The sequence below is a fragment of the Sus scrofa genome, chromosome 15 (assembly GCF_000003025.6).
Source record: "Sus scrofa isolate TJ Tabasco breed Duroc chromosome 15, Sscrofa11.1, whole genome shotgun sequence".
Classification (NCBI taxonomy): domain Eukaryota; kingdom Metazoa; phylum Chordata; class Mammalia; order Artiodactyla; family Suidae; genus Sus; species Sus scrofa.
Genome location: NC_010457.5, coordinates 103,029,520 through 103,041,634, shown reverse-complemented (window position 1 = coordinate 103,041,634; position 12,115 = coordinate 103,029,520). Strand labels below are relative to the sequence as shown.

General features: G+C 38.3%; 1 protein-coding gene across 11 annotated transcripts in view; it reads left to right on the top strand.

Annotated features, from left to right (window-relative positions):
• Positions 1-12,115, top strand: part of SATB2 (SATB homeobox 2) — a 209,590-nt gene that overhangs the window by 130,590 nt on the left and 66,885 nt on the right. The window lies entirely within an intron of this gene.

Genomic DNA, 12,115 nt, shown 5'->3' with positions numbered 1-12,115 from the left:
ATAAAATTAGATTAATTAATAATCTTTAGTTGCTGAAATACTGTCACCATTGATTCATGTTTGGCCATAACTAATTAATCAATTTCAATAATGTAATGTATGTCTATGAACCCACCACCCAACTCAGGACCTGAAAAGTTATTAATGACTTGGGTCTCTTTCTCTGCTCCTTTTCTTCCTCCCTTTTCCCATTTGCTTTTCCCCAGATATAGCCTGATCATAAATTTTATGGTTATCATTCAATTTTTTTTAAACTAGCTCTAAAACATGGTTATCATTCAGTTTTTTTTAAACTAGCTCTAAAACTATTCATACCCCCAAATCTATCATTTACCTAGTCTTTGAACTTCATAAAAAGAATATTGGGAGTTCCCATCACGGCTCCGTGGTTAACGAATCTGACTAGGAACCATGGGGTTGTGGGTTTGGTCCCTGGCCTTGCTCAGTGGGTTAAAGGATCTGGTGTTGCCGTGAGCTGTGGTGTAGGTTGCAGACATGGCTCGGATCCCGTGTTGCTGTGGCTGTGGCGTAGGCTGGTGGCTGCAGCTCTGATTAGACCCCTAGCCTGGGAACTTCCATGTGCCGCGGGTGTGGCCCTAGAAAAGACAACAACAACAACAAAAAAAGTATCATTATATGTCATCATTTCTATAATTTTTATTTTTAAATTTTTTTATTTTAATTTTTTAAGTTGTTATTTCCTCAGTACAGTTTTTTTTTCTACTGTACAGCATGGTGACCCAGTTACATGTACATGTACACATTCTATTTTCTCACATTATCATGCTCCATCATAAGTAGATCCTTCAGAATGTACATTTGATATAAAATATTGATAAAGTGGTAGTGAATAGTTTACTCATATTTTTGGTGTTTTGAGATAATTATATGCCAGTATAATATTAAATGATAAAAATGTTAACAGTTTATGTATGTCTTACTTTATTGAAGACTGCTTATAGTTAAGAAGTTCTTTCCCACCAGTGCCAAACGTGAGTGTACATCAGAATTATGTAGAAGGCTATTAAAACACAGATTGCCTCTTCCCAGAGTTTCTGATTCATTAGGTCTAGGGTGGGAGCCAGAAATTTGCATGTCTAACAGAGTTGCAGGTGATCCTAATGCTGCTGGTCTGGGGTTACACTTTGAGAACCGTAATCTAGCTCTTAGATTAGCTCTTAATACTTCTGTCCCTTTGGCATCTGCAAGGGATCAGTTCCAGGGCCACCCCCCAAAAAACCAAAATTTGCAGATGCTCAAGTCCCTTACAGAAAATGCACAGTATAGTTGGCCCTGCATATCTGCAGATTTTGCATCCACAGATAAAGAGGATTAACTGTATGAGTAACAAAAAAGTAAAAGTGCCTAATCTTAAGGAGCTAACAACCTAGTAGTGAAAATAAAATAAAATAAAATATACCCAGATACCTAAAGTAAAATGTGAAGTAAGGTGAGCCATGATTGTAGTGGATGTTATGAGGAGTGGAGGGTCAGGAATACGTCCAGGAGAATGAGTATGGGAAGGCTTTCAGAGGACAGTGGCTTTAGGTTTACCCACCCTATGAAATGCAAGGCAGGGAGCCAAGCTCTGTGCAGATGGAAAGATGCAAAAGATCATGGGTGAATACACAGGTAAACAACTGACTTGAGTTTGAGGTTGCTGGGCAGTTAGACCCTGAAGGATAAATAAAATTTAACAGGCAAAGATGGAAAAGAAGAATATTTTAGGCTAAAACAATTCATGAGAAAAGCGTTGAGTTAGAAAAAAGACGGGATTAGTTGGAAGTTGATAGCAAAGGTAGGTAGTAATACTTAAAAATGGAGGGAACAGATCAGAAAAGGCCTTAGGACCATGCCAAGAACTTTGAACTCTGTTTAATAAGTACTGGAAATCATTGAAAGTTTAATGTAGGAATACACTATGATCCAGTGATCAGAATTGGATCTTAGGAAGACTTTTGTCCCCTTAATGGGGGAAGAATGCTTTTTCCTTAATGATAGCAGGAGAATAGGAATATCATTTATGAGGTTGCTGTAAGTGCCCAGCTGAAATGTTTGTAGAAGTTGTGAACAAGACTGGTGGTAGTGGAGTAAAGGGTGCAGTCAAAGGGCATCATAAGGAGTTTTCTTGCGGTGTAGCAGGTTAAGGATCTGGTATTGTGTCTGCAGTGGCTTGGGTCACTGCTGTGGCGTGGGTTTGATCCCTGACCCAGGAATATCCACATGCTGTGGGTGCAGCCAAAAGAAACAAACAAACAAACAAAAAAGTGAGAGTAGAGTTGACAGAAAGTGCAACTATTTGGAGTAGAGATAATGCCAAGGTTTGAGCCTTGTGACTAAGAATAAATCAAGATTATTTAGAGAATCAAAGAGGGCATTAGAAGAGATGACAGGAGTAAGGTTAAAGTGATTATTTTGGATTGGGCTATTTTGACTTGAAAATGGCAGCAGATTTCTTAAGTGAAGATGTGCAGGAGTCACTGAAAAATAAAGAGTCTAGTGCTAAGAAGAGTTGTTGGGATTAGAGAGAGATTAGACATTTATTCACAGAGCCTGGGATTTAAAGAGAGAACAAGAAAGGAAGAAACCACTACCACTACTAACACTCAGGAAAAAATCAGAGAAATGTGTGGAGGGGTGGGATCATGTGGAGGTGGAAGAAAAGAGAGATACTAGTGAGGGTACAGAGGATACGAGTAGAGAATTTCCAAAAGGAGACTTGTCCATGTGTGGAAAGCTAAGAAGTCTGGGAAGGGAAGCTTAAAACCATGCCACAAGATTTGGCGATTAGTTGGGAGAGATCTTTGGCAAACTCTAGAGTATAATTTCATTAGAGTGGTGAAGACAAGAGCCAGAATTTTAACTGTTGAGGATACAGAAACAGTGGCTGCAAATTCCTCTTTCCAAAATTCGGTGTCGAAAGGGAGAGCAGAAATGGGTTGACAGTTTGAAAGTGATAGGTAGTCAATTTGAGATAGAAGATTTGTGGTGTCGTTTGGGGCCTCAGCTGAAGTCAAACAGCATGAACTAGTGATGGAACCAACCACTGTGGTTTGGTAACAGTCTTCAGCAACGCTGGCACTGCAGGAGTAGGAGCAGGGAAGAAACACAGTGGGATTGTTTGAGGTTTGGTGCTGACAGATTAGGTATGGCAGGAGACCAAGAGGGGTGAAATCTCTTGCTCCCTTGACTCTTAGCTAATTTATGCATTCTGTTATTGACAGAGTCTGCTTACATCCTTTGAAAATGAGTCCAGAGGTTCACAGGGGTCTGCATGTGTTCCAGACATCTCTCCACCACTTTTTACTTGTGACTCAAAGTACTCAGGCAGCATTTGTGTGTTCCCAGTTTTCTAGACTGGGATTATGAAGAGCTCTGGTCCTTCTGAGCAAGTCTGTTGCACACAATTATAAAATATAAAGTGGAAGGATACAACTTTCTTCTGCGTTTTCCTGTTTGTGTGTGTGTGTGTGTGTGTGCATGTGCACGCGTGCGTGTTCTTTCATCTCACATTCATGTGCATGAATAGGCATCTCAAGGCTAGCCAACATTTTATTGCTGGTTATTTATCCCGCTTCTTTGGATAAGGATGAAATTGAAAGCATAGTTGTATTACTTTGGGTTTTAGAATCAAGTACAGTATACATTTTATCTAGAGAGCATGAAGCATGAGAAAAGACTCCCAGGGAGGCTAGACAGAAGGCAGGCCATGATGGTGTTAGGAAATGCTCTGCCAAGGCCTTAAACTCTTGGAGGTCTGTCCTCTGCACAGTCCTTTTTGTCTATTTTTTTGGATTAATGATTTTTCTTTGGCATCGCCATCTTTCAAGTGCCAAGTTATAAAAGGTCTAATTGAAGCATGGAACACATTTTATTATTTTCCTCCTGCCATTAAATTTGTAAGATGGCTACACCCAGAAAGAAACATTCACTTTCAATCAACATGAGCTTGAGTTCATGGGCCAGCCTTGAGGATATCAAGTGGAAACTGCATAGGAATGTATGAGTATTTCCTTTTAAATTTCTGCTTTTAATTTTGGAAAGCTTTTCATCCCTCTGGGATCATAACCTGTTGTGTATAAAGCCCAGCCTAATCAAGGTAGATGGTATTGACAGAATGACATAGTTTGAACTTAAGCTGGAGGTCAACAGGCAGATCATTTCTGCCATATGTACTGTAGTCACTAACAGCAAGGTTGGACATCTGGGTTTCACCAGCAGCATTGTTAAGTGGAAAATATGGTGTATTGGAGTTCCTGTTGTGGCTCAGCAGAAACGAATCCAGCTAGTGTCCATGAGGATGTGGGTTCAATTCCCGGTCTCACTCAGTAGGTTAAGGATCTGGCATTGCTGTGACCTGTGTTGTAGGTTGCAGACATGGCTCAGTCTCTCGTTGCTGTGATAGTGGCATAGGCTGGCAGCTGTAGCTCTGATTTGACTCCTAGCCTGGGCCCTAAAAAGCAAAAAAAAAAAAAAAAAAAAAAAAAGTGTGCTGTGCCCCATGAAACCAGCCATGAATTTTCCAAATGATAAGCTTTAAAGAATCTGGATTTTTTTTTTCCCTCAAAATGAACAGAATCAAAATAAATAAATTTTAAAAAATGAACAGAATCAGAACCATTCATTTTAAATGGATACCTAAGGCCAATATTAGTCTTGAACTCAGCTGCTTTACTGATATGTAGCATATCCTCAGTTTACCAAATACTTTTTAGAAATAGTTCATGATGTCTGTTATTCATTTGCTATCAAATTTAGTAAAAAGCAATTTTATTTGTCACCCTATAGTTTGTGTGTCCTGGATTTGTTCTTGATTATTGGATTGAGAACAAATCTTGCAATTAGTTCCTCTGTGTCTCTCTGTGTGTGTGTGTGTGTGTGTGTGTGTGTGTGTGTGTGTAGTACAAAAATTACATGCACAACATTCATAAAAGAATCAAAATTATAAAAAAACCCCAAACTATGTCAACCTAATTTTTCATGTTTAAGACTTCCAGATGAAAAACTCAAATTCATAATGAATACCATTTGAAAATAACAGTTCTCCAAAGAGAAACTATTAATTTGCTTTGCATGTCTGATCCATTGCCACTATATCATTTGGTGATGTAAAGTAACATAATTAAGGGAGTGGAGCTATATTTCCAAGAACATATTTTTTAATACATTTTTATTTTAATCAATTTGTCTTTTAAAAACATAAAATACATTTGTTTGATAAAATGACCCTCTACCCATACTTCATGACAAGGTCATAAGAACTTCTGCTAGAGTCAGAGAGAGGCAACTTTTGCCAATCTGATTTTATTATTTATTATTATTTTTTACATTTGTCTGTTGATTTGTTAATACTGTCTAAACTAAGACCATAAATGAAGTCACATGTTCTGAACAAAGGAAATAGCACATTTGAGATCATAGAGTGCCAAGGTATGGAATCTTCAGCATGGGCCTGAGACTAATGTAATTCTAGATGCAGGGAGTACAGAGCCCCATATCTTGTCTGTGCCATCAGCATGGGAGAAGCCTATTTTTGTCATTATGACCTTATGGAAAATATACTCTGGGGAGTTTCCTGGTGGCTAAACTGGTTAAGGAGTCAGTGTTGTCATTGCAACAGCCTGGTCAGTGCTGTGGTGTGGGTTCCATCCCTGGCCTGGGAACTTCCACATGCCATAGGCACAGCCAAATATATATGATGGTGCTCAGAGTATATGTATATGCACTATTTTTTTTTTCTTTGCTGGTCTTTTGAAAGAAAAAGTTAGCCTGAAGACTTTTATGACAAGTGAGACCCTATGAGAGTAGTAAGATAAAAGTGATGTTTTCTGAGCTGGTCACTAATATTCAGGCAATCCAATGACACATTTCTAAATATATCTGTTACCTGTGGTCACAAAGTGATGTGATTCAGGGAGTTCCCGTGGTGGCGCAGTGGTTAACGAATCCGACTAGGAACCATGAGGTTGCGGGTTCGGTCCCTGCCCTTGCTCAGTGGGTTAACGATCCGGCGTTGCCGTGAGCTGTGGTGTAGGTCACAGACGCGGCTCGGATCCAGCGTTGCTGTGGCTCTGGCGTAGGCTGGTGGCTACAGCTCCGATTCGACCCCTAGCCTGGGAACCTCCATATGCCGCGGGAGCGGCCCAAAGAAATAGCAAAAAAAAAAAAAAAAAAAAAAAACAAAGTGATGTGATTCACAAGAGGCACCTGAGGCAGATGATAACAAGCCTGCTCTCTTTTCTAGGCTTCACTCCTCCCCCAGCACCGCCTACCCCCCTCCTACCCCATGGTTTCCTTTTCAAAGCTGGTGCACTGGTTGGCTCTTCATTCAAAGGACTCTCCTCTGGCAATTGGATTTTGCTTTGCTCACACTGGCAGAGAGCTGCACATGCTTAGCCAATGTCTGATAGGTGCAAGAGGATGAAAGCCCAGTTCCTTGCTTCCCAGTAGGGACAGTGCTCAAGTGTGACTTCTACGCCAGAGCTCTTTATAGGGTCAGGATGAGGATGGGACTCTGCCTGGCTTTTTTCCCTTCCCTGCCCTGCTTCTCCCACCCTCACTCCCCACTAGTTTCCTCAGAAGCACTTCCTGAATAAATCACTTGCACAGGAATCTTTATCTCATGATGTGCTTTTTATCCCAGATTGTAGATCAAGGTCATTGCTAGTCTAATTGACATTTGGTTATGCCATGGGGTAGTAGTTTGAATAAAACATGTCTTCTGTTTTATGCCTACCACCTTCTCAAATATAAAGCAAAATATAATTATAAGAATAATATAAAAGTTTTTATCGTACTACTTTGTTTTAAAAATATTGTCAGTATTGTTTATCAATCATGAGCAAGATGTTTCTAGATAGTGTGGAATTGTATAGGACTTTTGACTGTATTACTTCCTCTCAAAAATATTATTACAATTGTTATTTTAAACTGAGTCCCTTGAATTGAATGGACCGATATTGATATCAGCCAGAATTGCTTATGGATATCGAATGTGGAGGGGATGGTTAGAGGGATGTGAGAGAGAGAGAGAGAGAGAATGAGATAGAAACAGACATTGGGTTTAAGGCCCTTATAAGATCTTTCAAACTTGACTTAAAGCCATTTCTACTGAGTCCCAAAGGCAAATTATGTGATATTTGTGAGTTTCAGAGTAGCTTTGCTTCTCAGCCCTGCCCTATCTCCAGTGCTCTGTCAGTGATGCAAATGGGTTTGTTAGACTGATAATTTTGAGAAGTAATAAGACCAATGGTCTGTTGGGCCTATTTTATTTTATTTTATTTTATTTGCATATTCAATTTCCCTGTGTCTATCCTGAATTTATTTTAGTGTTGGCACAGTTCCACTTACCAGCTCTGTGGACATGAAATACGTTGCTGGGCTATTTCCTGTTCGTACATCTTTGCATTACTGTTTACTGGTATGAATCCTAACCTTAAGCTTTCTTTTGCCCCTTGACACAGTCTATAAAGACTATAAAGACTTTAAAAAGTTAATTAGAGGCCATGACAGTATGAAAAGGTTTATGACAATATTTTTCAAAACTTAATATCACCAAGGAATGGTTACAGGATGGCCATTGACCTATAATAAGAATGGTTTCATGAAATATGTACAGCGAATCTTCCCTTAAAGATAAACTATTCTCTAATTTATTTAAAAATCCAATGACCTACATATTCATATGTTCAGAAATCCCCCATTTACTAACATTGTTTCTCCTTTGAGACCTACCATCTGAGCAGATCTGTTAAATGAAGTAGAGGAAGCTTTAATCCAAACTAGACTAAATCCATTGGAAGGAATGCCCTGCCAGGTGTGAATGGGAGCATCAGAATGCCAGAAAAGGGAAATTAGGTGTGATTCTCAGCCTCTCTCTGCACCACTATCCCCTTATCTTGAAGGCGGGGCTCAGAAAACATCTTTACAGGAGAAATTGGCAATACAAACTTTATATTATTTGAAAACGAGACTTTTGCCACGTTTGTTTATTTACATAGTATAGTTAGGTTTCTTTTTCCTCTAGTAGATTATATCATAAATCAGAAAGTTCATGTTCATTTTGTGTCTCAGGTAGCTCTCCTGACCCAATTCTTAGGAACATGTTTTCAGTAAAAAGCCCACATGTATTTTACAAAACATGCTAGTCTATACCAGTAAGGCCTCTAATTTGGTATCTTGCTTCTTCTTCATTTCCATGAAAAAGTCCCAAAGTTACACAATTTGCAACCTTTTGTCAAAGGCTGTTTTTGAGAAAGCTGGTCATCTTAGTTTTATCTGATAGAGAAGAGAATTTTTAAAATCCTTTGAGTGGGCACTCATTTGGTCGGCCTGTCCTTATATGCCAACTTCTTTATGATTTATTAGACTTTGCGAAAAATCTACTGTTTACTTATCAAAGCCACAACATTTGAAGAAACTTAAGGTTGGGATCGTGAATACAATTTATGAAGTCATTCAGCAATCAGAGAATGTTTTCAACAGATTGGAAGATTAACTTGAATGATGTATCAGAAAAATTGGCAGTAAGGTCAGCAGCTAAAAATGTAAATGTCTGTGTGAGATGACATGGATTTTGCTTTTATGCTTTATTCGCATTGTGTTTATAGTGGATGCTCACGGTAGTGTTAGGTTTAAAGATGTCTAAGGACCTTATATTTTGAAGTGGCACAGTTAGGAAGAGATGTGTAGCAGCAAAATGAAAATTTTAGCAACCGAAATATTCAGGAATCTGAGCTTTGGTGTGTTACCAGTTAGGGTTTTTTTTTTTTTTTTTTTTTTTATTGTGGGGGAGAAACTCCTCTTTTAACTTTGATGTATACATATTGTTAGCCAAAGGTAGGCATGATTTAATTACTTGCACGGTTTATATTTATAGAAAACTTGACCTCCAAGATATTCAGAATTCTTTCTCAGCTGACCTCTGGTCTCAGCCATAATTTTTCAGTATCCAGTAGAGATAGGGGCATTCAGCAAGTCAGACAGGAGTAGAAAACAATGTAAAGCCAGGGGTCTTGACTCCATGGTCCAGTGAGCTGGTTATAAAATGATGAGAAAATCTGTGAGAAAAAGGAAGTCCACCCACTGAAAGATGGGCTGTAAATATGAAATGCTGCAGATCAGGCATGAACATGTTATTGGGTTTTGAAGCATATAATACACCCTCTTTTGATTTCAGCATTAAATTAATAAAGTAGGAAAAGGTGCCTCTGCTTGCCTCATAAAATAGGCATTCTTTCATTTCAGAATCACTGGCTTGAATTCATAGATTTAAAGATTATAATAATATTAATATCTCCCGGGACAGCAGTGTCTCCAAGTTATTTGACGACTTAAGGATGGTCCTCTTGATAGTGGTCTCAATTTAGTCCCTCCTGTACCTATAAAGACTATTGTTAATTAGCACCTTTGAGGCAGTTTCAGCCAAAGAGCCTGGGGGGAAGATGCTGGCTCTATTTGTGCTCTGGGTAAAGAGAAGGTAGCTATTCCCATTCCTAAATCTAATTGAAATAGAACATTTTGTGAAAAAGAAAATATGGAGACTCCCTTTTCCCCTCTCCTTCACAAAACTTGTACCAAAGGATCAGAGGACACAAATATGATAGCACACTGTTCCTTTCACCCCTGATCAGTGCACAAAGTCCTTAAACATTGGTTACTGAACTGTTATAGAAAATTCTGGTTTTTCCATTTTTGCTAAAAGGACTGAATTTTGATGATGAGGATGTTAGAAGCTTTGGTCACTATTCTCTAACAAGAAGTGATTGACTCATTTGACAGACAAGGGGTCTCCATCCTAAATAATAAGGTATTTCACCTCTAGTGGGTGTGTCTCAGTAGAGACCTGCACTTTTAGTGGGAAAGCCTAGTTTTATTATTTAACTAGTTTCTCCAAATCCTGGGTGATATTTACAATTAAAAGTAGAATTTTTATAGAAGAAACATAAGGCAACACTGGCTTTAGATCCTATTATTGATACGCTTTTCACCACTGCTCACTCAAAGTAATTTAAAAAAATACATAGAGGGTTCCTTTCACGGCCCTTGATTGAAATGATGACCGTTTGGCCTGGGGTTTAAGTGCATGTTTGTTCAAATAAAGTGAATTAAGTTTGAAGGCCAAAAATGCTGTGGGAAAAATAGAACTGGATCAATTTGAAGTCAATTGGAAATTTCAGGATTGTTTAAATCTAGTTATTCCTAAAGACAACAGTCTTTACTTTCAGACTTCTCTGACTGCAGTACCCAGTAGGAAGTAATTCTTACATCATGAGCTAGTACAAGCACACACTCACCTTTGTGCACTTATGTATGTCTATCTTGAGTTCTGTCTCATTTCCAACTGTGTCTTTATTATCTGTATATTTCTTCATTAAAAAAAAAAACCTTTCATGAAACAATACATGTATGAAACGCTGGTAATTTCTAATTTATTACATCGTGTTATAAAAAACTAGTTATGATGTGCTATTTGCTAAATTAATTTTATTAGCCACTAATAATTATGACCCATGTTTAAACAATGATACAGATTAAGACTGATTTTAAGTTACTTAGGGAAGGAAAGTGGTTTTACTTTCTTGAAGTATAAATGAGTATCTGAATCTAGTGCTATCTCGAATGTCCATATAATCATTTCATTTTATGTAACTTATTAACATTTTCTTTACATTCTCCTCTATCCCAAATAAGTTTAATTACCTCATAAAATTTATTTTTTAATCTGTCTTCTGTATCAGAACACATTTAGCGAAAGTGGAGGCAATTGAAAATTTGAAGTTGCAAATTTAAAATAAGAATTGCAGGAGTTCCCGTTGTTACTCAGCAGAAACGAACCTGACTAGTATCCATGAGGATGCAGGTTCCATCCCTGGCATTGCTCAGTGGGTTAAGGATTCAGCATTGCTGTGAGCTGCAGTATAGGTCGCAGACACGGCTCGGATCTGGTGTTGCTACGGCTGTGGCGTAGGCCAGCAGCAGTAGCTCTGATTTGATCCCTAGCTTGGGAGCTTCCATAATGTTGCAGGTGTGGCCCTAAAAAAAAATTAAATAAATAAAATAAGACTCGTACTTTGATGTTAGTTCTGTATTTATTTATCTAATCATTTAATATTTATTAAGCATTCAGAGGCTGCGCTAGGCCTATAATGACAGCTAACATTTGTTGAACACTTAATGTGTATCGGGCTCTCTAGGGAGCCCTATGAGGGAAGTGCAATTGTTACCTCAGTTTTACAGGTGAGGAAACTGTGCCATAGGTGGATTAATTCATCCTTGTCCAATTGAAGCCCAATTTTGAACCCAGCAATTCTGACTTCAGAACTCATACTCATAACCACCATATTCTCAATCATCTCTGTTATCCTAAATCAGAAGATGAAAGACACAATCCCTCCTTCAAGGAAATACAACGAGTAAACAGACTTTTTAACTGGTAATCCCTCTGTGGTATAATAAGTACTGTGATGTGCCACATGTGCTGTGTGAGAACAGATGCTTTTGACCCTGGAGGTGATTGAAGTTAATGCAGAAAAAATAATGTTTGTAATTATTTCAGGACTGAGTCAACTCATATGTTAATAGACTGCTTTTCTTCTTATATCTGAATGCATTTGATGCATATCAGATATAAATATGCAATAAATGTATGTTTTTGTTTTGTTTTGTTTTTGAAAGTACTATTTTTGCCAATGTTTTGACAAAGTAGCCAAAGCTAGTAAATTTTTTGGGAAGTGTGCCAACAGTTGTTTCACAGAATACTCATGGAAACTAGGAATAACCAGGGCCCAGCACTTTGTGAATGCAATAGTCATGGTGCCAGGTACTTGAGGTGTTAGTAGAAACCATGTATGTGCCCAGAGCTGAGAACATCACTGGTAAATGTTTCCAAAAGGAACCTGTTCAGTTTTGTATTTGCTTTTGCTTTTGGGTGTTAATGTGTTTAGAAAATTTTGACTTAGATTGCGCACAGCCTCCCTCCCCCTTCCAGTACCTCAGACTTCCTAAAAACAAAGAGGGAAGGGATAAGGAAGAAAATGAGATGGAGCTATTTATTTAATTGCATCCATCATTGCATAGATTAGGTAGGTAAAAAATAATAATAGTTGCCAGGAAC